Source organism: Giraffa tippelskirchi, chromosome X (assembly GCF_054371585.1).
Source record: "Giraffa tippelskirchi isolate mGirTip1 chromosome X, T2T-mGirTip1v1.2.pri, whole genome shotgun sequence".
Classification (NCBI taxonomy): Eukaryota; Metazoa; Chordata; class Mammalia; order Artiodactyla; family Giraffidae; genus Giraffa; species Giraffa tippelskirchi.
Genome location: NC_137289.1, coordinates 116,860,319 through 116,886,687, shown reverse-complemented (window position 1 = coordinate 116,886,687; position 26,369 = coordinate 116,860,319). Strand labels below are relative to the sequence as shown.

Genomic DNA, 26,369 nt, shown 5'->3' with positions numbered 1-26,369 from the left:
ATCACTGCAGATGGTGACTGCAGACATGAAATAAAAAGATGCCTACTCCTTGGAAGAAAAGTCATGACCAACCTAGATAGCATATTAAAAAGCAGAGACATTATTTTGCCAACAAAGGCCCATCTAGTCAAGGCTATGGTTTTTCCATTAGTCATGTGTGGGTGTGAGTGTCCGACTATAAAGAAAGCTGAGCACCGAAGAATTGATGCTTTTGAACTGTGGTGTTGGAGAAGACTCTTGAGAGTCCCTTGGACTGCAAAGAGATCCAACCAGTCCATCCTAAAGGAAATCGGTCCTAAGTGTTCATTGAAAGGACTGCTGTTGAAGCTGAAAATCCAGTACTTTGGCCACCTGATGCAAAGAACTGACTCATTGGAAAAGACCCTGATGCAGGGAAAGATTGAAGGTGGGATGAGAAGGGGATGACAGAGGATGAGGTGGTTGGATGGCATCACTGACTCAATGAACATGAGTTTGAGTCAACTCTGGGAGTTGGTGATGGACAGGGAGGCCTGGAGAGCAGCAGTCCATGGGGTTGCAAAGAGTCAGACACAGCTGAGCGACTGAACTGAGCACCCAATGACATATTTTTTAGGAAGGTATGAAATTTAGATAAGTTACAATAAATATATAGACCTAGAGATTTCCATTTTTGTCCTTTGCACCAAATAGCATAAAATCACTATTCTATATCCTGGCTGAGTATCAGAATCACTTGTGGCACTTCTTAAAAGTGCAGTTGATCCTTGAACAACATGAGTTTGAACTATGTGGATTCACTTATCATATAGTACTACTTAATCAGGGGTTGACTGAATATGGAGATGTGGAACCATAGATAAAAAAGGCCAACTGTAAAATCATACCTGTATTTTAGACTGTGTTGGGGTTCACACCTATAACCCCAAAGTTGTTCAAGGGTCAACTGTACATATGCCAGGGTTTAACCCTGGACCTGCTGAGAAATTGAGAATTTCCTCAAATGACTTTGATTCACAGCCAAGAGTTGAAATCCTTGGGCTTAAAATCATTTGACCACAGTATGTGCAAGAGGATATAGTCCAAGATCACCTTTTTAAAATAAAAGGCTTAAGATTAAGGGAAAACAAATCACTTATTCAAATTCTCAAAAAGGTTAAGAATGAACAGTATCAGACTAATATTTTTTTCACATTTCTAGAAAGTATCTTTTATTTTCCTATATAGAAATTTCCAGAAAAAATACAAGTGGTGTTCCTATCACTCAGTGCACATAGTGTATGCATATTTTATCATCTGATCCACAGCTCCAGTTAATATTGATTATTTCCTGAATATTATAATCTAACAGAGGCAGCTCTATTTTCTAAGGTAGTTCAAGCCATGTACACATGAAATTATCTGGTATCTCTAATTTTCTTGAAGAGATCTCTAGTCTTTCCCATTCTATTGTTTTCCTCTATTTCTTTGCATTGTTCACTTAAGGCTTTCTTATCTCTCCTTGTTATTCTTTGGAACTCTGCATTCAGAAGGGTATATATCTTTCCTTTTCTCCTTTGCCTTTCACTTCTCTTCTTGTCTCAGCTATTTTAAGGCCTCCTCAGACAACCATTTTGCATTCTTGCATTTCTTTTTCTGGGGATGGTTTTGGTGACCATCTTCTGTACAATGTTACAAACCTCCATCCATAGTTCTTCAAGCACTCTATCAGATCTAATCCCTTGAATCTACTTGTCACTTCCACTGCATAATCATTAGGGATTTGATTTAGGTCATATCTGAGTGGCCTAGTTGTTTTCCTTACTTTCTTCAATTTAAGCCTGAATTTTTCAATAAGGAGCTCATGATACGCAAACATAGAATACAATTTTATCTCACTGAGAAATAGATCATGTAGTTCTCTTCCATGTTTAATGTATGATTCTAACATTAAAATCAACTTATCAAAAAGACATTGTTATTATTCTATTTCTTTACAGACTCAACAATTAAATGCCTCTATAACTGCTTAAATAGGTTTACAATGTGACATTGGGTATTTGATCCTTTGCTTCCTTCATAAGCGATTATAGGATAGCATGAGTTTTCTAAGAGAAATAGAGACCTTCTCAATAGGTAAGTTAATCAAAGCCATTGTAATAAAACCTTAAGTGAAAACAACTATGTTATCCAAACTAAAGCCGTCTCAGAGCACTTAGAACAGTCCATCACTCGATCTTGTACCTTGAGAACAGAGATCATGTTTGATTCTTCTTTGTATCTCCAGAATCAAACAGTGTCTGACACATAATTGGAATATATAAATGGCTGTTTAATTAATGTGATGCACAAATAAATTAATTACAAATACCTAGATTGGTCTATGTCTCCTACTATAATATCCTTAACTTCTAAGAAAATATATTGACCTTTTAATTTCATATACATGCATAATATCTTATATGTATTTACTTGAGACAATAAAGAAAGAAAAACAGCAGTTTGTTTTGTTTGGTCTGCTTCACTGGAATACAAATCCCATAGGAACAGACTCTTTGTTACTAATATATGCCCAAATCCCAGATCAGTGCCAGGGGCCACATTAGGTAATCAATAAATATTTGTTGAAGGAATGAATGAAAGACAATTTGAGATCAACGGTATTTCCTACCACTGTGGCTCATTCCGTACAACATAACTGAGGGGTTAAAAAAATGCTTGCTGAATGGCAGTGAAAGGACAAATGAGGCTGGAGGGGGTGAATATATCCACATGTGCTTTCTTTAAGAATGCATCTAAGTCTTTTGTTTTCTGACAGAGAAAAGAGAAGTTTGCACTTACCCAAGAGGAAGGAAATTGGTAAGTCAGGTGAAAGGCTGGGTTTCTAGGACTGTGCTGAAAGATTAAGAGATGAGAGAGAATAAAGGGAGCATAGATGAAGTTCAAAAAGAGTGAAAGCTGCAGAGGTGCAAAGATTCACTGAGACTCTGGAGGTGGTGCTCCATTGTCAGACAAGTGTGAACTTGACCAGAAACAGAAAAGTGGAGATCACTGGGGTTAATGAGGTCCAGGAACCCAATGAAGAACCTATCAGAAGTGTCATTAGTATGGGTGTTGAAGTCACTGAGGAGAGCTGCCTTCAAAAAGAGCTCTGTAATAGAAAATATAACCATGATACCAGAAGAGGACTGTTTAATGAAACAATCACATTAGGGCACCATTCAAATAAGTTGTGCAAAGAAATCACACACCTGATTAACTCCAACTGGTTGCACTTATATTCGTGAATAACATTTTAAAATTATACAAGCCAGACGCTCAGCCTAGTCTCCCCGCATCACCCAGGCCTGGATGGAACCTGGAACACCGCGCTCGCACCCTTCTGTGACCCCAACGGATTCTCTCCGGCTTCCGACCCCTCAAAAACGGACTAGCCTTCCAGTCCCATGGCGGAGCCCACTGCCTAACCCCAAAGCCCACCCTGGGAGCCTCGAAGATCCCATCACCGCCCTCGCTGGGAAAGCTCCGAGGCGGCGGCTGCCTCCGTGCCCGCCGCCGCCCGACCCGCGGCTGAAGCTTCCCCTCCGCTTTCGCCGTGGCCTTCGCGCCCGCCGCGCCCAAGCCGCCAGCCATGATGCCCGCTCCCTTGCAGGTGCGCCAGAACTACCACCCAGACTGCGAGGCCGGCGTCAACAGTCAAGTCAACCTGCAGATCTACGCCTCCTATGTGTACCTGTCCATGGCCTTCTACTTCGACAGGGATGACGTGGCCTTGAAGCGCTTCTCCCACTTCTTCCTGCGCTGCTCTCACAAGCATAAGGAGCAGATCGAGGGCCTGATACACCTGCAGAACCATCGCGGGGGGCGCTTCTGTCTCAGAGACCTCAGAAAGCCTGACCGCACTAACTGGGAGAGCGGCCTTCAGGCCGTGCAGTGCGCCCTGCACCTGGAGAAGAGCGTCAACCAGAGCCTGCTCGACCTGTACCAGCTGGCAATTGACAAGAACGAACCTCACCTGTGCCACTTCCTAAACACCCGCCACCTGGACCAGCAGGTCGAGTTCATCAAGGAGCTGGGGGACCATGTCAGCAACCTGCGTAAAATGGGAGCGCCAGAAGTCAGCATGGCAGAGTACCTCTTTGACAAGCTCACCCTGGGCAATGGTGACAAGGAGGACTGAGCTTGAACTGGGCTTTTTTTTTTTCTTCCAGTTTCACCAGGTCTTCAAATAAAGTTATTGGTTCTTCAAATAAAGTTATTAGTTGATGTATAAATAAAGGTCTCTGATTCAGGTGTGCAAATCTCTCCTTTTAACTTTTAAACAGGTATCCATGAGTCTCTCCACCCACGCATGCCCCATCTGTGTGCAGCTCAGGACTTCCATAGAGGGAAGGCCTTACATGGGCCCTTGGAAAACACAAATCAGTCTTCCTGTTATAAACAATGTGGGTATACGGGGTAGACTGGGGTGGGGTAGGATGGAGTGGGGGTGAGGTAGGGTCCTGGTGAATGTGGGTGCATGTGCATAGTAAAAGGATAGAAGCATACATAGCCTGAAAATCATGATTGCAGATGCTTCTGTCGAAGAACTGAAGGGAATGGGATTGGGCAGGGGGTAAAATAAAGGGAGTTTTCAGTTTCATCTTAACTGTTTATATTCATTAAAGTGTACTAATGTTATTGGTTAAGTATGAGTAGCAAGCCCTGGAGAAGGAAATGGCAACCCACTCCAGTATTCTTGCCTGAAAAGTTCCATGGACAGAGGAGTCTAATGGAGTTGCAAAGGGTCAGACACGACTGAGCGCTATCCACACACACACATGAATAGCAAGATGGAGGGTTGAGAGGATGACTTGGGAGTCCGAATGGTAGAGAAAATCTCTATGACAAGTTCACTCTTGACAACAGTGATTATGGAAAAATGAGTGTTAAGGCTGGCTTACCCATTAACATGGGGGTGACTTCCCATGGTCAGCAGTGCCTGGCATGCATGTTGCAATAACTAAACTTCCACTTATGTATGTTTTCTTCTCTTTGTATCATACGTATATATGTATGCATGTCTGTGTGTATATATATGTATATACATTTTTATTCCAACCAGCAGTAGAGTTCATTTTAAATCTCTAGACTAGATTCTGAATGTTTGTTAAAGAAGATGCCCTTTGTTGAAAAGCAGTTAGGTGATTACATTACTGTAAATGATATAGCTGCTTCTGAGACCTTTCTTGAGCCTGGCTGTATTTCTGCCCTTGGGTTTTATACATCTAACTTGATTTAGTTTTTATTTGCTACCAAGAGAACTTGATAATATGTCTTACTATCAAGACACCTTTACCAGCCTCTGCTGTAATTATCTGCTGCTGCTGCTAAGTCGCTTCAGTTGTGTCCGACTCTGTGCGACCCCATTGACGGCAGCCCACCAAGCTCCTCTGTCCCTGGGATTCTCCAGGCAAAAATACTGGAGTGTGTTGTCATTTCCTTCTCCAGCTGTAATTATATACAGTAGAATAAACAGCTCTTCTAGGGTAGTAAATGACGTTTTTCTTTCATCCTTACCACAGAGTCTACTGAAAAGAAAAAGGATCAAAGGATGGAAGGGATCAAATGAAAACAATTGCCTGAATGGAAATACAAATACCGAAGGCTGCTACCACCTGTATCCCTTCTCACTCGGAAGTGTTTCCCTCATAATTTACAGAATTTTAATTCCTTAGACCAACCTTCCAAAGAATGTGTTCAGCATCAGGCAGTGCCACAAAACATTCACAAGTGTTCAGTGAAAATTTTTTATGAATCAAAGTAAAAGGATTTGGGTTTTTTTTCACTTTTTGTTTACTCTAGGAATTTTATGAATGATGTAAAAAATATGCATTGTGAGTTTATAACACAGGGATAAGGTATTCAAGGTTTCCCAAACATTCTGATCATGGGAGCCAACTTCTACCAAACCTCACAGAACAGTATTCCAAAGAAAATAGCTTTGGAAAAAACATTAAAAAGCTCCCACCATATGTTGTTCCAGAAGCAATCAGTTCAGTTCAGTTGCTCAGTTGAGTCCGACTCTTTGCAATCCCATGGACTGCAGCACGCCAGGCCTCCCTGTCCATCACCAACTCCCGGAGTTCACTCAAACTCATGTCCATTAAGTCGGTGATGCCATCCAACCATCTCATCCTCTGTCATCCTTTTCTCCTCTAACCTTCAAACTTTCCCTGCATCAGAGTCTTTTCAAATGACTCAGCTCTTCACATCAGGTGACCAAAGTACTGGAGTTTCAGCTTCAACAGCAGTCCTTCCAATGAACACTCAGGACTGATTTCCTTTAGGATGGACTGGTTGGATCTCTTTGCAGTCCAAGGGACTCTCAAGAGTCTTCTCCAACACCACAGTTCAAAAGCATCAATTCTTCAGCACTCAGCTTTCTTTATAGTCCAACACTCACATCCACACATGACTAATGGAAAAACCATAGCCTTAAGTAGATGGGCCTTTGTTGGAAAAGTAATGTCTCTGCTTTTTAATATGCTATCTAGGTTGGTCATGACTTTTCTTCCAAGGAGTAGGCATCTTTTTATTTCATGTCTGCAGTCACCATCTGCAGTGATTTTGGAGCCCCCCAAATAAAGTCTGTCACTGTTTCCACTGTTTCCCCATCTATTTGCCATGAAGTGATGGGACTAGATGCCATGATCTTAGTTGTCTGAATGCTGAGCTTTAAGCCAACTTTTTCACTCTCCTCTTTCACTTTCATCAAGAGGCTCTTTAGTTCTTCTTCACTTTCTGCCATAAGGGTGGTGTCATCTGCATATCTGAGGTTATTGATATTTCTCCCAGCAATCTTGATTCCAGCTTGTGCTTCCTCCAGCCCAACGTTTCTCATGATGTACTCTGCATATAAGTTAAATAAGCAGGGTGACAATATACAGCCTTGACGTACTCCTTTTCCTATTTAGAACCAGTCTGTTGTTCCATGTCCAGTTCTAACTGTTGCTTCTTGACCTGCATACAGATTTCTCAGGAGGCAGGTCAGGTGGTCTGATATTCCCATCTCTTTCAGAATTTTCCACAGTTTATTGTGATCCACAAAGTCAAAGGCTTTGGCATAGTCAATAAAGCAGAAATAGATGTTTTTCTGGAACTCTCTTGCTTTCTCCATGATCCAGTGGATGTTGGCAATTTAATCTCTGGTTCCTCTGCCTTTTCTAAAACCAGCTTGAGCATCTGGTAGTTCACGGTTCATGTATTGCTGAAGCCTGGCTTGGAGAATTTTGAGCATTACTTTGTTAGCGTGTCAGATGAGTGCATTTCTACAGTAGTTTGAGCATTCTTGAGGATTGCCTTTCTTTGGGATTGGAATGAAAACTGACCTTTTCCAGTCCTGTGGCCACTGCTGAGTTTTCCCAATTTGCTGGCATATTGAGTGTAGCACTTTCACAGCAGCATCTTTTAAGATTTGAAATAGCTCAACTGGAACTCCATCACCTCCACTAGCTTTGTTCGTAGTGATGCTTTCTAAGGCCCCCTTGACTTCACATTCCAGGATGTCTGGCTCTAGGTGAGTGATCACACTATTGTGATTATCTGGGTCATGAAGATCTTTTTTGCATAGTTCTTCTGTGTATTTTTGCCACCTCTTCTTAATATCTTCTGCTTCTGTTAGGTCCATACCATTTCTGTCCTTTATTGAGCCCATCTTGGCATGAAATGTTCCCTTGGTATCTCTAATTTTCTTGAATAGATCTCTAGTCTTTCCCATTCTATTGTTTTCCTCTATTTCTTTGCACTGATCCCTCAGGAAGGCTTTCTTATCTCTCCTTGCTATTCTTTGGAACTCTGCATTCACATGGGTATATCTTTCCTTTTCTCCTTTGCTTTGGCTTCTCTTCTTTTCACAGCTATTTGTAAGGCCTCCTCAGTCAATCATTTTGCATTTTTGCATTTTTTTTTTCTTGGGAATGGTCTTGCTCCCTGTCTCCTGTACAGTGTCATGAACCTCCATCTATAGTTCATCAGGCACTCTGTCTATCAGATCTAGTCCCTAAATCTATTTCTCACTTCCACTGTGTAATCATAAGGGATTTGATTTAGGTCATACCTGAATGGTCTAGTGGTTTTCCCTACTTTCTTCAATTTAAGTCTGAATTTGGCAATAAGGAGTTAATAATCTGAGCCATAGTCAGCTCCCGGTCTTGTTTTTGCTGACTGTATAAAGCTTCTCCATCTTTGGCTGGAAAGAATATAGTCAATCTGATTTTGGTGTTGACCATCTGGTGATGTCCATGTGTAGAGTCTTCTCCCGTGTTTTTGGAAGAGGGTGTTTTTTATGACAAGTGCATTCTCTTGACAGAACTCTATTAGCCTTTGCCCTATTCATTCTGTACTCCAAGGCCAAATTTCCCTGTAATTCCAGGTGTTTTTTGAGTTCCTACTTTTGCATTCCAGTTCCCCATAATGAAAAGGACATCTTTTTTGGGTGTTAATTCTAGAAAGTCTTATAGGTCTTCATAGAACTGTTCAACTTCAGCTTCTTCAGCATTACTGGTCAGGACATAGTCTTGGATTACCGTGATATTGAATGGTGTGCCCTGGAAACGAACAGAGATCATTCTATCATTTTTGAGACCACATCCAAGTACTGCATTTTGGACTCTTTCATTGACTATGATGGCTACTCCATTTCTTCTAAGGGATTCTTGCTCACAGGAGTAGATATATTGGTCATCTGAGTTAAATTCACCCATTCCGGTCCATTTTAGTTGGCTGATTCCTGAAATGTTGACATTCACTCTTGCCATCTCCTGTTTGATCACTTCCAATTTGCCTTGATTCATGGACCTAACATTCCAGGTTCCTATGCAATATTGCTCTTTACAGCATCGGACTTTACTTCCATTACCAGTCACATTCACAATTGGGTGTTGTTTTTGCTTTGGCTCCATCTCTTCATTCTTTCTGGAATTATTTCTCCACTGATGTCCAGTAGCGTATTGGGCACCTACTGACCTGGGGAGTTCATCTTTCGGTGTCCTATCTTTTTGCCTTTTCATACTGTTCATGGGGCTCTCAAGGCAGTAATACTGAAGTGGTTTGCCATTCCCTTCTCCAGTGGACTACATTTTGTCAGAACTCTCCACCATGACCTGTCCATCTTGGGTGGCCCTACATGGCACAGCTCATAGTTTCATTGAGTTAGACAAGACTGTGGTCCGTGTGATTAGATCGGTTAGTTTTCTTAATTACCAGAAGCACATACCTGGTAACCAAACCTCATTCTCGTTCACTTAGAGCTCATTATGAGAAACTGGAACCTTTGCTAAGAAGGTTCCAGGACAGTAAGTGTAATGCAGGGCCCTCACCATGAGAGTGGGTAGATATCACACACATCCATTTTGTTTCTTGATAGGCAACTCCTATCAGGAAATGGAAATTCTAATTTCCATTTCTAAATAAATGGCTTCTGGGAATGATGACATTGATATTTCTCCAGCACTTCTATTAAAGTCATGAGAAAGTCCAAGGCTACCAAGTAGCTTATATTATTCACCTCCCTCTCCCTATGTATTCATCTCACCAGCAGCAGAAGTATTCCTTTATTTTCCAAACTAGACAGCCCAATTTTGGTCAATAATACATTTTTTGGTCAAAATACATCTGTGCCTGCATCTTTTTGAAAATAAGATGACATTTCCTCTCACCAAAGCATGCTGACATTTCTCAGAAATCAAACATTTAAGCATAAGAAAGAAAAAAATAATAATAAGGCGTACATGCTACAAAGCATTTTATTAATAAATTCCAGGATTGTTAAATAAATAATGAGTAATGTGCTTAATATGTAGCATTTTTTCCTCCAATAGAGATGATCAACATTATCCACATCATTATTTGATTTTTGAATGAGCATCTTATTGCAATGCATTTCTCTTCAGGTTCAATAGAGGACTTATCAAGTTTCTTTCCAGTACTAAAATACATGATACAATTTTGTAAGTTGAAACTGCAATATTCCCAAATAATAGTGGGCATGAGACATTATCAAAAATATTGCCTATATTTTTATTTAAATATGTTCCCACAACTACTCTCAAGTATCAATTTTCATGACACCTCCAATGAATTTGATAAGGTGTATATTTTATTCCCTGGCAGATTCAACATAATACAAAGCCATTGTTTTCTCAATATGGAAAATATTCTATCACTTTAATAGATGATTATATTCAGCTCAGTTCAGTTCAGTTCAGTCGCTCAGTCATGTCAGACTCTTTGCGACCCCATGGACTGCAGCACGCCAGGCCTCCCTGTCCATCACTAACTCCCAGTGTTTACTCAAACTCATGTCCATTGAGTCGGTGATGCCATCCAACCATCTGTGGAGATACCGCATGTCCAAGGTCAGAGAAACCCCAGTAAGACGATAGGCACTGGAGCGGCTGTGAGGAGATACCCCACGTCCATGGGCAAAGGAGAAGCCCCAGCAAGACAGTAGGAGGGGCGAATTCACCTTTAGAATCAAACCCCATTCCCACCAGTGACACTCAGAGGGCTCAAACAAACCTTGTGTGCACCAAGACCCAGGGACCCCCACAGAGACTGAGACAGAACTGTGTTTGAGCATCTCCTATGGAGGTACAAATCAGCAGTGGTCTGTTGCAGGGACAGGGGCTCTGGGTGTGGGTGAAGGAGGAGACGGTAGCGCCTGGACTCCATCTTAGGCCTGTTCAATGCTGGTCATGCTCGGCCGCCTTTTCCATGGACTCTGAACTCTGTGCTCAGTGCCTATGGAAACGACATACCAACAGAAGGATAAGACCCCCTCCGGACAAAGGAACCTTGAGAATTGTATCTAGGTTACTCATCACCTAAGAGAAAACAAATACTAATCACCCCTGTCTCCGGACAGGTCATAAATTTTTTTCTGTAGTTATCAGAGTGTAACCTCAGGCTTATTGATTAATGGCCAATTGTTTAACTGTTTAAGCACATGACACATGAGTGATGGGGCTATTGTGATTGTATCTACCCTTCTTTGTTTATGCAAGTTTCAAGGAATTTGGGGAGATGGGTTTGAGCACATACACATAGGGTATAAAAGATTTTCACAGAAGCTGGTCAGGGTCCTTGGCTAACAGGAGACTCCGCCTTGGGCCCACTGGTGTAATAAACTGCTCTTCACTATCTGCATCATTCTTCTGAGTGAGTTTGTTTCCCAGAACGCATGGCTACAACATGGGTATGGCATAAGTCCTCTTGGAGGAGGTCGCCATTAACCCCACCATAGAGCTGCCAGAACTTACACAAAACTGGGAAATAGACTCTTGGAGGGCACAACAGAATCTTGTGCACCAAGACCCAGGAGAAAGGAACAGTGACCCCACAGGAGACTGTCCCGGACTTCCCTGTGGGTGTCCAGGAGTCTCCGGTGAAGGTCTGTGGTGGCCTGCTGCAGGGTTGGGGGCATGGACTATAGCAGTACATGCATGGGATCTTTTGAGGGAGGTCACCATTATCTTCAGTACCTCCACCATAGTTTAGCCCCAGGTAAATAGCAGGGAGGGAACACAGCTCCACCCATCAACAGAAAATTGGATTAAAGATTTACTGAGCATGGCCCCACCCATCAGAACAAGACCCAGTATCCCCCTCAGTCAGCCTATCCCATCAGGAAGCTTTCATAAGCCTCCTATCCTTCTCCATCAGAGGGCAGACAGACTGAAAACCACAATCACAGAAAACTAACCAGTCTAATCACATGGACCACAGCCTTGTCTAATTCAATGAAACTATGAGCCATGCCATGTAGGGCCACCCAAGACAGACGGGTCATGGTGGAGAGTTCTGACAAAATGTGGCCCACTGGAGAAGGGAATGGCAAATCACTTCAGTATTCTTGCCTTGAGAACCCCATAAACAATATGAAAAGGCAAAAAGATAGGACACTGAAAGATGAACTCCCCAGGTTGGTAGGTACACAATATGCCACTGGAGATGATTATATTAGGTTGGAAAATAACAAGGTGATTAAAATAAGCTTCTCAACAAGAAGAATATTTCAGTCTGGTCCATCTTACTAACCACAGCTTTTACTTGTCTACTGTTTGGCAGCTTAATTCAAGTTAACAAACATTTATTTTTAATAAATGAGTTTGTGTTGGGAAATCAAAGTTAAATAAGACATGTACTCACTTGGTCCAGTTAAACTAAATATATTAGCATTTTGCCAATTTTCCAAGAGCAAAATGCAAGTACATATGATATTAAACCAAGACTATAGCTAGGGAGTGTTTTTGTTTATTAGTCTCCATTTTATCTTTATAAAGGGGCATGCTACCCAGATGTTCAACAAATTCACAAACGGGAATGCAGCAATTCCTAATAAATATGAGGAATAATGTAGGCCAGCTCTTCTTCCTCTCAGACTGATGGACTTTAAACGAATTTAAAGCATTATCATAATGACAATCATTTGCTTAAAATATGCTGTTGAAATAATATGTTAAGGAACTTCCTCTTCTTAATAATGAGGAATGTTACCTGATGGAGAGAATTCAAGGAAGAGCAATAATACAAAATGATTAACAGATTAAATTTTAGCAAATAAGGTCACTCATTTGTTTACATATTTTACACTGTTGTTGCCTAAAAACAGAGGAGCACCTGTTGTACTAGTGTGGATCACTTTGGAGTCTTCTAAGGACTGGTTTTAAATCATCTTTCCAGAGCTAATTAAAAAAAAAACAAAAACGGTTATTTCCACTGTAGATTTGAAACTGTGAGTGATCTGCAGGTAAAGGTAATCTTAAAAAAAAAAATTAGGGCAGCCTTAATGGCAGTTTGTTTTATATAAGAAAGAAATACACATACTTGCTGAAAGCTTTCACAGCGTCAGTAGCTTGCATCTGCTAATAAAAACAGCCTACACTTCCTGAGAGCTCACCATATATTAGGCATCAGGTTAAGATATTTACATGAATTACCTCATTTCTGTCTCATAATAACATGATGTAATGCTATTATTACCTGCGTTTTACAGATAATTACAGTGAACCCAAAGACACATTAATTCCCTGATGTTGCACAGCTTAATAAGTGACAGAACTTTAAACACAAGGACCTGGGCATTTAAACATTAGTCTATATGATAATGAGTAAATGAGTTTACAAGCCCTTAGAATTATGATAATGTGACAAAATCTGCTGTGAGAATGTAGGAGGGGAGAGATCCTACAAGCCTGGTTTAACAGTAATCTCACTTCAGTAAAGCACATCTATAACAAGATCAATCAGTTAAGTATCAGTAACACAAATTGATATGGCCCATGGTCTTGAAAGTCAAAGAGATTTCTGAAGTTATTCTAATAATGACAGCAAATATGAAGATAAAGCATTCTGCTTTGTATTAATGTGACTGCACAGGTACAAAAAGGCGAACCATTGCTTGATTGGGCAGAAGGCAGCTGCTGGGATCTTTTGAAGAAAATCATTAGAGACAGGAGATAAAAATAGAAACATGAAATGTAAATAGGAAGAATTTTAAATGGCTAGTCGAGTGAGCACATTTAACCAATCAATATAATGTTTAGTAAGAAATAAAATTACGTGAATGAACATTGATTTTCCAACCCAACATTCTGTGATTAGTAACAAAGTATGATTTCTTTGTTGCTCCCAATCTGAACTTCATATTTTAAGAAAAACTATTCAATCCCTTTTACCTCTCTAGAGGCTTCTAATAAAGTTCTAGGAAATAGAATCTGTTTTTCTATATTCTCCCAAAGTTTGCTTTTTCTGTTTCTAAACGTAGAAAGAGTGGGAGTGGCAAGCCCCAGTAGTCATTGTCATCCAATGAATTAGAAAAGGATGAATTTGTTATAGAATATATTCACACATTTAAGTGTTTTCTCTAAGAATTCACCTAAACCTTTTGTTTTCTGTCATAGAAAGTGGAAGCTTAAACTTAAAAGAAGGAAATTGGCAAGCCAGGTTAAGGGGGTAAGGAGATTACTGAAACTGTTTATTTTGGCACCCAGATAGGGCAAAAAGAATGTGTTTCTAGGACTGTGCTTAAAGATTAAGAGACTGTAGACAATAAAGAAAGTAAAGAACAAAATGAAAAAGAAGGAAAGATAGAGAGCTGGAAAGACTAAGACTTTGAGATGGCATTCTGCTGTCAGAGACGTGTGAACTAAATCATGAGCAGAGGGAGAAAATAGAATTCACTGGAATAATAATGGTCTAGGAACTGAATGAGGAGATTATCAGAAGTATCATTAGCATCAACATAGACTCTTCCCTGTATACCTAGGTGATTTGCTTTGTTTTATGGATTCCACATGTGCAGTATGCCAAGACCTTAAAATAATATAAAACATAATCATCTACATTTCCATAACACCTTATAATGTAATATCCCATGGTGGTCAGTTTTTCTTATTTTCACTTCACATAGAGCCCTTTTTATTATAACTACAAAATTCATTCAGACATTTTCCTTCTTATGCCAAAACATCTTAAGACTATGAAAGATGAAGAGGTCAAGGTGTTAGGTGTTAAGACATTTTAGAATTGGAAAATTTGACTATGATCATGTCCCTTAGGTTTAAGAAAAGCCAGTCTGAAATGTGTTCAAAACACATAGGATTTAGCTGATTTGAGGCCTAACAGCAGTCAGAAAGAACAAAGGGGACATATAAAATATATATTCAGGTTGTTTAAAATATATATACAGGAGTTCAGGAATTAGGCTTCACTTGCCTTCATATGGCTGCCGTGAAGTCATCTGGAGAACAAATATATACATTTGTCTTGGGTGGTTAAGTTCATTAAGCTATGGAAGGTCAGGTGTCAGTATGGGAAATAATTGAGCTTCCATGGTCAAGCAACATCAATTCAGTGGCTCTGAAAGGTGAAAGGGAAGTGACATGTATGTGTGCCAATAGGACTCCAACGCCACATGCTCAAAGCTAGCTATGTCAACATATCTTTCCCCAGCTGTATAAAATACCCTAGTACTACTGATTTATTTTTTCTTTTTTTTAAAGGCACATAAAATTCTGTATTGGTTGAAGTTTAAAAAAATCCATTGATGCTTATCAAACTATGAGTTGTTTTGTGCACTAAAGTTATAAAATGAGCAAATTTATATTTTTGCTTCCTACTTTATAATAATATACTTGCTATCTCATTTTTGTTGGAAGAGACTAATATATTTAATATAAAATAAAATAGAATCTAAAGTGCATAATGGGAACTTAAATTATTCGAGTTTGAAGAATGGGGTGATATTTGTGAAATTACAGCTATTTATCACTGGACTTCACGTTAAAAAATGTCTCTTCTGATGGTGATTATAATTTTTGTGTGTGGATGTGATTGAGAAGCAAATATGTGATCAGAATTTTAAGGTGATCATTTAACTTTTTTACCAACATACTATTTCCAAAGTTCTATTAGCAAGTGTCCTTAACTACAGAATTAATTAGATATTTCTAAAATATCTCATATCTTTTATTTATTGTTTAGAAAGGAATGATTGAAAGACTCAGGAAATTCTCAAATCTAGATAGTGAATAAATCAAAAGTAAAAGTAAAATCTCCTTTCTTCCAGCCAAGTTCTTGAATATAAAGTTGACAAATGTTTCCTTAAAGCAACAAAATATCAGACTGATCAAATCACTACTGCTCTATGAGTTGGGGTGTTTTTCTTTTAAGGGTGTTTCAGTGTGACCTTTTGTGTCTTCTCATACTCTCCCCCTTTATAGTTTCAGTTTGGTCTGTTGAGGTGTAACTCTACCTATGTTTCACTTCTATCATATATGTGTTTCTAATAGTGAAAATGACTGCTCAAACAAACTCAACTAAAACCAAAGTGAATTACATTCTTGTTGCCTTAAATACCAGTCCTAAAGTGAAAACTTGCTCTAATCTCTCAGGTTATTATGCCTAAAAGATATTTTTTTAGTGTCTGACTAACACTGACATGTAGGCCCTGTCTCAGTTTTAGAAAGATTTGAGCCTTTTAAAAGAGGGAATCCATAATTGCTATCTATATTCAAGTTAATCTGTCTGCTCCTGTAGGTCTACTTTATGCCCCAGTTCTAGTAACTTGACTTCTTGAGATGAAGTCTCACCTTATGATTCATGATTCAGTTTCCTATTGGACTCTGTTATTAGCCCTGATCTGATATTACTCCAGCACATCAATGACTTCAGGACTGGGATTCTAATTTTCTCATGCCTCCATCCTTGCCTCTTGAGATGTGATTCCAAACTTCAAACCCCATGTTTTAGATCTGGCTTCCTGTTTCCAAACTCTTAACATGTCTGCTTACCACATACCTCAATATATCACTTTCTTGTAGGCCCCTCTTTTTTCTGCCCTGTATACTACATAGCTCCTCAGGCTTACCAGGTACCTTTCAGTTTCTCTCAAGATAACTGAATATCCTGTGTGAATGGACTTCATCTGATCAGCAATTTTTTTCCCTAGTAAGTACATCTAGTTCCAAGTCCAAGCTCTCTAGGACTGGCCCCATGTCTTGTAACCAAAACTTCTGTGGTGAGCCATTCAACAGAGAAAACTGAATTTTCCCATATACTAGGAATTTGTTCAGAACTTTCCACAAATCTTTTATTCTCTCAGAAAATTACAAGATTCCTATCTCCAAAATTCACTAGACATAAGAGCTATAAAGATTTAGATAAAATATGCATGTTCTTTAAAAAATATCTCGTTTTACCCCATATAAAATATATCAGAAAAAGTACAGTAACATTTCTGTTTAATCTATTACAACATAACTATTTAAATGAGTTATCACAAGCTTGTCATGTAGAAGATATCAATTTAAACACTACAAAAGAAAATGAGTGGCTTCATTAATATGACATTTAAATGAGTAGATGAACTACAGAGACAAAGAAAAACCATCAGAACTGCAGAGAAGAAAAAGTATGACCTTGTTCTTGCTTCTTTTAACATCAATAGATTTTTTTAAATGGAGTTAAGTTGAACTTATTCATATATTCAACTTGTGCCTGAAAATATTTTATCTAGAAAAATGAAGCCTTTTTTCACATTAAATCCCTTAACCTATGTCAGCTTCACTTATAATCTAGCCTGATGAAGACATATTACTTCCTTAAATACACCTCATGTTATCTACTCAAAGTTTATCCATTAACATCATTTGATATAAGACTTGGGAGGTAAACACATAATAATGTGGTTAAGATGCACATTTCTATTTCTGAAACAGTAATTTTTATAATGACACAAAGAAAATAGTATCAAGCAAAATATAAATTGTCAACAGAAGCCCCCCAATTTCTAAGAACACACTCAAAATCAGTAACTCTTTTTGAGAGGCACTAGATCAAGGATTTTAAGAATTCGAGTCAGACAGAAATGGGTAAAAAAAATTTGGTTCTACATTATATTTGCTGTATGACCTTTGACAAGTGTTTCCTCCATTTCACCATCTGTCTACATAAGCCTATTTTTAAAATATTAAATGAGTTAATTTATATAAACTGCTTAGCAGTGCCTAGTATGCAGAAAATATTTAATAAATAATAGCTAATATTACTATCATCTTATTATTACTAATTACTATATTCCTATAGCTCTTTACCTTTATTTTCATTTAACTTATTCTGAAATGCCTTTGATGGCACTCACTTATAACACTTTTATCACAGACCATATGTGTGGGAATTTTTAATATTTCATCAGGAAGTGATATTTTGCTTTTTCAAAAGGGTGTGTTGAGATATGTAGAAAAGACAAATGAGAACATTAAAAAGGTGCATTTTAAGTAGTTTGTTTCTTGACAATACATTCAAAGCACAGAAAAATCTATTCTTTCATATGCATTCTTTTGAAACCGCTTGCCCAGAGAGACTGCAGGATCATCCATCATTTCCTACTGTTTCTACATCCATCACATCTTTTCCCTCTGCTTTCCATATGACCTCTTTAGCTTTTCTGATTGTAGCAGCAAGCAAAACTAATCATGAACAAATTCAGATTTGGGACAAAGGAGAAGCACAGTGGCCAGATTTGACCTTAGGTCTCTGCAGCTCATGGCCCTCAAGGTATTCTTATGTATCAAGAGAAAGAGCTTATTACATCCCAGCTGTGTACAGGCTAGGGTGAACATTAGAGAGAGCAAGTTAAATGGGCATGATCTGCTAGCTCTGACAGGCATCTTTAGGTGTTGATTATGTAGCATTTATCAAATGTCTCCTTTGCTGTCTCTGTCAAAACAAACCAAGGGTTCTGCTTTGAAAAACCTTGTGTCTTAATAAGATCAAAAAGAAAATAGCCAGAGTAGATATATACAGGAGACACTGGACATATATACATATATATTACTGTAAGGAAAGTAAACAAATAGAATATGATGCTCTTTCTCTGATGTAATACTATGGCACTGGTATCACTGAGTTAAAATGTTGACAGTAGAGAGAAATTCATGATAATATGGTGGTAGAAACTATTGCAAAAACATCCCCATTTCACCTTTTATACAGAAGCTCCCTTTTTAGATCTCATTTTCTCTGCAAATCAGAAAACTTGCATTAAGCATATGTAATATTTCTAGAATTGTGCTCTTTGGGAGTGAGGTTCAAAATAAAGCAGAATTCCTCTTCAAAAATCTAGGAATTCTTCATCTTTAGGGACAGGAGACATATTTACTTAAAATAACCAGCAAACAGTCTTAGTAAAATACTAAATTCTACATATTATCAAACAGACAACAGAGGCAGAATGAGGCTGGAAAAGAAATTAGAGAAAACACAAATAACTTAAAAATTATGGATTCAATTAAACTGTAACTGAAGTTTTAGTGTCAAATTTAAAACACTGTTTATATAGAATTGTTATCTTTATATTTATTCTTAATTTTTTCTTTAAACTAAAGAATTAAGAGATAATACTCAAGACTTGCAAATGCTGTTTAAATCCAAAAAACAAAGTCCATTCCCTCATAAAATAATGAAGAAGAAAAGAAAAGAAAAAAAAAAAGGACTTTTGCATAGATTGATGCACTGTCTTATTCTAGGTGACAAAATTATAAAGGCAGTGATTTATTGATGATCTCTGGAAAAACCCCCAATTTAAGGCTCAGACAGAGGAAGAGAATCCAGAAGATAAGCCAGAGGCAGAGTGGTTGCAATGGTCAGAGGAGAGACAGGAATATAGAGGCCCAAGATATTAATTTTCTACTGCTTTTTTGGAAATTTTGTTGTTATTGTCATTGTTGTTGTAAGAGCACTTAACAGAAGATCTACTCTTTTGATAAAACTTAAAGCATTCAAATGCTGTGTAACAAACTACAACAAATTCGGCAGCTTAAAACAACATCCACTTATCCCATCACAGTTATATTGGTCAGAAGTCCAGTCAGGGACAAGATCTCATGGCCAAAATCAAAGTATCAGCCAGCTTGATCTATTATCTGGAGACTCTGGGGAAGAATCTGTGTACAAGCCTATTCAAGTTGTTGGCAGAATTCAGTTCTCTATAACTGTAGGCCTGAGGTTCTCATCTTCTTGCTCACAATTGTCCAGAGGCCAACTTAAGGGTGCCCACATTCTTTCACACATGCTGCCCAAATGTCCACATCTTAATCTTTGGTGAGTTGATTCCTTCTTACACTTTGAATCTCTCTGACTTCCTTTTCTTCAACCAGATGGAGAAAACTCTATTTTAAAGGGCCCACCAGAATAATTTACATATTTTAAGGTCAACTGACTTGAGACTTTAACTACATATGTAAGATCCCTTCACAACAATTCCTAGATTGTTGTTTGATTGACTAGTCAAAGGAGAGGAATCCAGGGGTGGAGACATCTTTAAAAATTTTGCCTACCACATCAGCAAACAAAGAAAAAAGATTTCAAGCACAGATAGGGGTAGGGGATTAAGAGAAACAAACTACTAGCTGTAAAATAAGCTACAAGGATATATTGTACAACATGGGAAATATAGCCAATATTCATAAAAACTAGATGAATATAACATTTAAAAATCATGAGTCACTATATTATACACCTGTAACTTATACAGTATTATACATTATACTTCAATTTTAAAAAAGAAAAAATAACAAATGGATAAACAAAGTATAAGTAGCTGTGGCAGGTTAAAGAACGTCAAGTACTAAGAAAAAGACATTGTATTGTTAACCTGGTGGATCATGTTGGCTTTTGAGTGAGCTAATCTGGCAAAGTGATGAGGTTGAATAGAGTATCAGAAGAGTGATGAAATTATAAGGAAACGAAGATTGAATAGGTGGTTAAAAGCATAGACACTAAATATAGCATAGTAAAGAAGAAATACAAATTGATTCCTAGATACATCTAGAATAACACTGAAGAACCATAAAGATGAATAGAAAAATTTTTAAAGCACTTATAAAAGACAGATTACTAGAGAGAAATGAGAATTAAACTAACAAAAACAAAACAAATGAAAAAAAAATTAAAAACTCAATAGCAATAATGCAAACCAGATAGAGGAATATTATTTTCAAATTGGTGAAGAAAAAAGCTATCAACCTTACAGTGTGTGCCTGGCAAAGCTGTCTTTCAACAAGGAAAACAAAAACATTTTAATATACATGAAAAGAGATTTTACCATAAATAAGCCTGCTTTGAAGGAACTTCTAAAGGATCTGATGAAAATGCTTAACACTGAGGAAAATAAAAGATTAAAATGTAGGCATGTCTAACAAGTACTTTCCATATAAAATAAGAATTGTAACAAAATAGCAATAAAAATTCTAGTATGTGTAGCTCAAAAAAGGGCAGATACTTAGCACAATAAGACATTGTCAAAACTGGGATGATAAAAGTTAAAGAATTAAGGTTTTTGCATTGGTCGGTAGGTATCTATGGGGTCGCACAGAGTCAGACACGACTGAAGCGACTTAGCAGCAGCAGTAGGTGTTTGAATTGTTAACTTTAGACTGTGTTAAATATTCAGAATAAAATACCCACTATAACCAGTAAAAGAAAACTGCTGTAATTTTTTTTCAAAACTAATGAAGGAAAAACAGGTGAAAGAAAACAAACATAGCTCCATCAATCCCCACATAAACAAACCAAAAAAACAAGAAAGGAGAAAAGAAGTAGCTCAGAGAAAATGAAACAAATACAAAAGGAAAAGTAAATTTATAGAAACAAATCCAGGCAGTATCTGTATTATCCCTGTTGTCATGTATAAATAAAATCTATACGGCTAGAAGCCCACACACTGCACACACTTGTAGTATTTATTCAGGAAACCCCATGGAAATAGAAGCAATAACACATGTGCAAGTCCTCTGTTGCCCACTGAATTCTTGGGCAATGAAGAATATTTCATGTTAGGCCTCAGACTCTGGGAGAAGGTCCTCAACACATGAGCTATGCATTTTTAAAGCATCATTAATCCATGGGAAGCATTAGTTCCTCACATGGTTAGATCAGCAACCAGGCTACGATAGCAATTTGACAAGGCAGAATCTTGACTCCAGCCCTGCCTTGCAATCTCAGCATTCGTGGTAGGTGGGTAGCATTATCTCTCCCTTCTACTTCAAGCCATGTGATTACAGCCATGCAATATATCAATACAGCAGCAAGATTTGAAGTGTTCTCTTCCTATGATCAGGAGCTGAGGTCCAAACCTTATTATGTACCAGAAATGATTTTCTTGGTCAGCAGGCCATAACTCTTCTCCACAGAGCTTTAAAGGAATATGTGAACACAACTTTTGTTTCAGGGGACCAACCTGCGAGAGACCAGTCTGGGGAAAGCTAACCTTTACCTTTCAAGAACATATGAACTAAACTTATTAATTAAGAGGTATATTTTCAGGTTAAACAAAAATATCAAATTTCAGCTATATGCTTTTTATAATACATGCACCTAAAACCCAAAGCTAAGTAAAGATTAAAATTAAAGCAGTTAATAAATATATATCAGGCAAACACTAATGAAATTACAGCTGAGCCAGTTATACTAATATCAGAAAAAATAAACCTAAGCAGAGTGGATTTAGTATATACTAAATACATATTTATATGAAGAAAAGCATCAGTTCTCTAAGAAGATGCTGTGCTGTGCTGTGCTTAGTCACTCAGTCGTGTCCGACTCTTTGTGACTCCATGGGCTGTAGCCCGCCAGGCTCTTCTGTCCATGGGATTCTTCAGGCAAGAATACTGGAGTGGGTTGCCGTGCCCTCCTCCAGGGGATGGTCCCAACCCAGGGATCGCACTCAGGTCTCCCACATTGCAGGTGGATTCTTTACCAGCTGAGCTACCAGGGAAGCCCCCTCTAAGAAGATACTTAAATGCTAATTCCTGTACATGATAAAATATTCTTACAATATGTAAAGTAAAAGTGGCCAGAACTACAAGTTGAAGTAGACAAACTCAACAACATAGAAGGTTTCAACATAACTCTGTTTCTGGCTAGTCAAGCAGACAAAATAATAAGATACAGAAAATTTGGACCACAAAATGTGAACATACTTTACATAGTGGCCATAAGTAGAACTCTATGGGAACAAATGGAGAATAATTTAGGCATATATTATACATTTAGAAAAATGGACACCTAATCCATAAAACAAGGCCTGGAAAATACCAAAGAAGCAGTATGATACAAACTACCTTTAAATAACTCATTGATCAAAGGAGAAATAATAGAGTTTTTTTTTTTAAATTGGAAGCAACCAATAATAAAGTGCTGTATATTAAAAAATGACAGTGTAGAACATGAAAATTTTTTAAAATATCAGATATCTAAAGGCTAAAATAAAATTGTACAAGTATTAAAATATGGGTGAATTCCTTTATTATCTATAAAATGGTTTTAAAAAATGCCTTACTGTGATCCAAAATTTAGAAACAATAAGGGAAATTCTTGATAAGTGTTATGACATTAAAAATGTTGTTGTTGAGATGCTAACTCATATCTGACTCTCTGCAACCCCATAAACTATAGTCCAGCAGGCTCTTCTGTTCATGGGATTCTCAAGGCAAGAACACCGCAGTGGGTTGTCATTTCCTTCTCCCCCAGGGATCTTCCTTACCCAGGGATCGAACCCACGTCTCTTGCATTGCAGGCAGATTCTTTACCACTGAGCCTCCAGGGAAGCCCATTAAAAATGCGTATGGTATAAGTAAAGAAGAAGGGGGAATTCCCTAGTGGTTCAGTGGTTAGGACTCCATACTTCCATTGCAAAGGGCATGGTGTCAATCCCTGGTGGAGGAACTAAGATACTGAAAGTTGTGTGGCATGGCCAAAAAATAAAATACAAAGAAGGAAGAAAGGAAAGAAGGAAGTGACGGAGGGAGGGATAAGAACAAATGTCATCTTGTATCACATATAGAGGGCAAAAATTGTTATTATATAAAGAACCTCTAAAAAAGAAAAAGTCTCAACACTTTAAAGAAGAAAAAAATTGGCAAGTGCTATGGGAAGCAGTTCACAGAAAAAGAACCAACAATGGCCCTTAATTATCTGAGGTGATCAGACGTATAATAAGAGAAATACAAATTGAAACTGCATTGAAGTATGATTTCTAACCTTGGCAAAAACAGAAAACTTTGACAATATATTCCGTTGTTAAGGTTGTGAGAAACAATCACTTTCGTACATTGCTAGTGAAAGTCGCTCAGTTCTGTCCAACTCTTTGCAGCCCCATGAACCATACAGTCCATGGAATTCTCCAGGCCAGAATACTGGAGTGGGTAGCCTTTCCCTTCTCCAGAGGATCTTCCCAACCCAGGGATTGAACCCAGGTCTCCCGCACTGCAGGTGGATTCTTTACCAACTGAGCCATCAGGGAAGCCCTCATACATTGCTAATGGAAAAGCAAAACCGTACTGGCTCTAAGAATTTGAATTAGCAAAATTACACATGCATTTTCTCTGAGACCCAGAAATCCCACCTCTAGGAATCTATTTCCGAGACACACTCAGAAAAATACATAAGGCTACTTCCCCACTAATTGCAAAAACAGAAAAAGAATGAAAGAAATACCTTACACTTTTTTGGGAACCTTTTGGCTAATAAGTGTGGGAATTTATATGCACACTCATACACATGAACATACACGTTTGCTAATATTTTCCAAAAGACAATAGAAGGATAAACCAAAATAGTAAATTTGGGGAAGAAGACAAAAGAGAGGTAGTGGGAAGAACAAAGATAAAAACTAGGTATTTTTCAACGTGACTTGTTGTATAGTTTTGACCTTAGCATCGTCTTCATTTTTTTATACATGTGAAAAATAACATTAAGTAAAATAGAAAAAAGTGAAGCAATCCCTAACATAAAAAATAAATTGAAACTCACTATTATTAATTTGCCAACAAAGGTCCATCTAGTCAAGGCTATGGTTTTTCCAGTAGTCATGTATGGCTGTGAGAGTTGGACTGTAAAGAAAGCTGAGTGCTGAAGAATTGATGCTTTTGAACTGTGGTGTTGGAGACTATTGAGAGTCCCTTGGACAGCAAGGACATCCAACCAGTCCATCCTAAAGGAAATCAATCTTGAATATTTATTGGAAGGACTGAATGCTGAAGCTGAAACTCCAATTCTTTGGCCACCTGATGTGAAGAACTGACTCCCTGGAAAAGACTCTGATGCTGGGAAAGATTGAAGATGGGAGGAGAAGGGGACGACAGAGAATGAGCTGGTTGGATGGCATCACTGACTGGATGGACATGAGTTTGAGCAAGCTCTGGGAGTTGGTGATGGACAGGGAAGCCTGGCGTGCTGCAGTCCATGGGGTCGCAAAGAGTCGGACATGACTGAGTGACTGAACTGACTGACTAACTGATTATTACTTTATATCGAATTTGTGGCCTAATGGCAAAGATATTTACCTCAAACATTTTAAAATGGAATGTTGACTTTATATACCTAAGTATATAAAAATGAAAATCATAGAATCTTAGGTTGCGCTATTGGGATCATTCTAAAACTCTTGTAAAGATATATACATACTCCACCATACACAGAGTAGAATAAACCATATATGCAATTACACTTATATTACTAAGAACCAAGATCTTCAGCATAAAAGACAACATCAAGATACAAATCAAACGTGAAACAGAACCCTATAATGTCCATTTAAATGTAGGAAATTAGTAATATGAAGTTAGAATGTATAGATTTACTTACTTTTGTAGAAATGTTCTTTTCCGTCAACTTTATATTTCCATTTTATGTTTAAGAGCTTGAGAGGGAACAGTTTGAGACCAGTCAGTTATCATATTCAGCACGGAAATGCTAAATAGGCACAGAGGGCGCTGCCTGCCCTCAGACTAATCTGCAACCTTGACTTTAGTAGCAGTAAACTCTTGAACTTGATAGGTCCATTCACCCTGAAGTTCCTCCTCAGTCACAGCCTTTCCAGCAGCGGCCCACTCTTTGTTTTCAATCTGCTCAGGATCTCTGTGGAAATAGAGATTAGGCGCAACCTCCTGCGAGTTCACGCGGGGAAACGTGCTGTGCATGCGCAGAATCTCTGGGTCCAACAGCCACTGCGTCGGCCCCAACTGAAGGTGTTCCCTTGTTGCTGAGTGGGGCGGCAATGTCTACATAGCCTAGAGGAGAATCTGTGTTATGCAGAACAATAGCAGACAAGTTAACTTAAGACGCCTCTGGGAGAGGCAGATGGTCAGTCCTGGGATCTGTAACCACGAGAAGTCGAGGCTCCTGGAACGCTGCCTGGATCTGGTTAGTGAAGTTTCCAGAACTGAAGTGGCCAGCAATATAGTTGACCTGAGTATTAGCTACAGATTTCAGTGTGTCCCGCTGTCCAGTATTCTTGAAGGAGGCAATGCCAATATCAGATGGATTTTCAGTGGCAACCATGGCATGAGCTGCTGGCAGAAACTTCTCCCAGGATCTCTTCACACTTAGGATGTAGATGCCACCGGTTTCCTTTTTGTAGATATAATTTCCATTTGAAAGTCAAGGTTGGTGCCACCTGAGTAGGTTCCTGTGGCAAGGAATTTAGGTACCGTCTCCTCCTTCGTGTGCACTACCGCCAGACAAGGGCTGCAAACATTGTGAATGCTCGCCTTTCTGACAGAAACTGAAGAGGATACCGTATGAACTCCTCTCCGCATAGTGTGGAAAGGTAGAATTTATTTTTCTCCTTGTAAGATAAACAAAATACATGTGTTTTTAGCTCTCCACTGAAATACCCTAGAAGCTGTGACAACACAGTAGAAACTGCAAACCTACCACCCAGATATAGTTTCCAAATATTATTTTCCACTTATAAAAATTACCAGGGTTTCTTAAAATATATCTGTTATCAGAAATATTCAAGGTGAGCCTGATCACCTTGTCACTTCTGAAATCTTTTCTGTACCTAGACTTCCTCATAGACCATG

At 38.5% G+C, this 26,369-nt stretch overlaps 2 pseudogenes across 1 annotated transcript; one reads left to right on the top strand and one right to left on the bottom strand.

The window, feature by feature from the left end:
- The first annotated feature begins 3,370 nt into the window (after window positions 1-3,370).
- LOC145535449 (ferritin heavy chain pseudogene) lies at window positions 3,371-4,230 on the top strand (annotated as a pseudogene). Its single transcript, XR_014075419.1, has one exon. The product of XR_014075419.1 is annotated as a ferritin heavy chain pseudogene (transcript).
- A 20,945-nt stretch (window positions 4,231-25,175) lies between these two features.
- On the bottom strand, window positions 25,176-26,099 carry LOC145535737 (small ribosomal subunit protein uS2 pseudogene; annotated as a pseudogene).
- Between the last annotated feature and the right edge of the window lie 270 nt (window positions 26,100-26,369).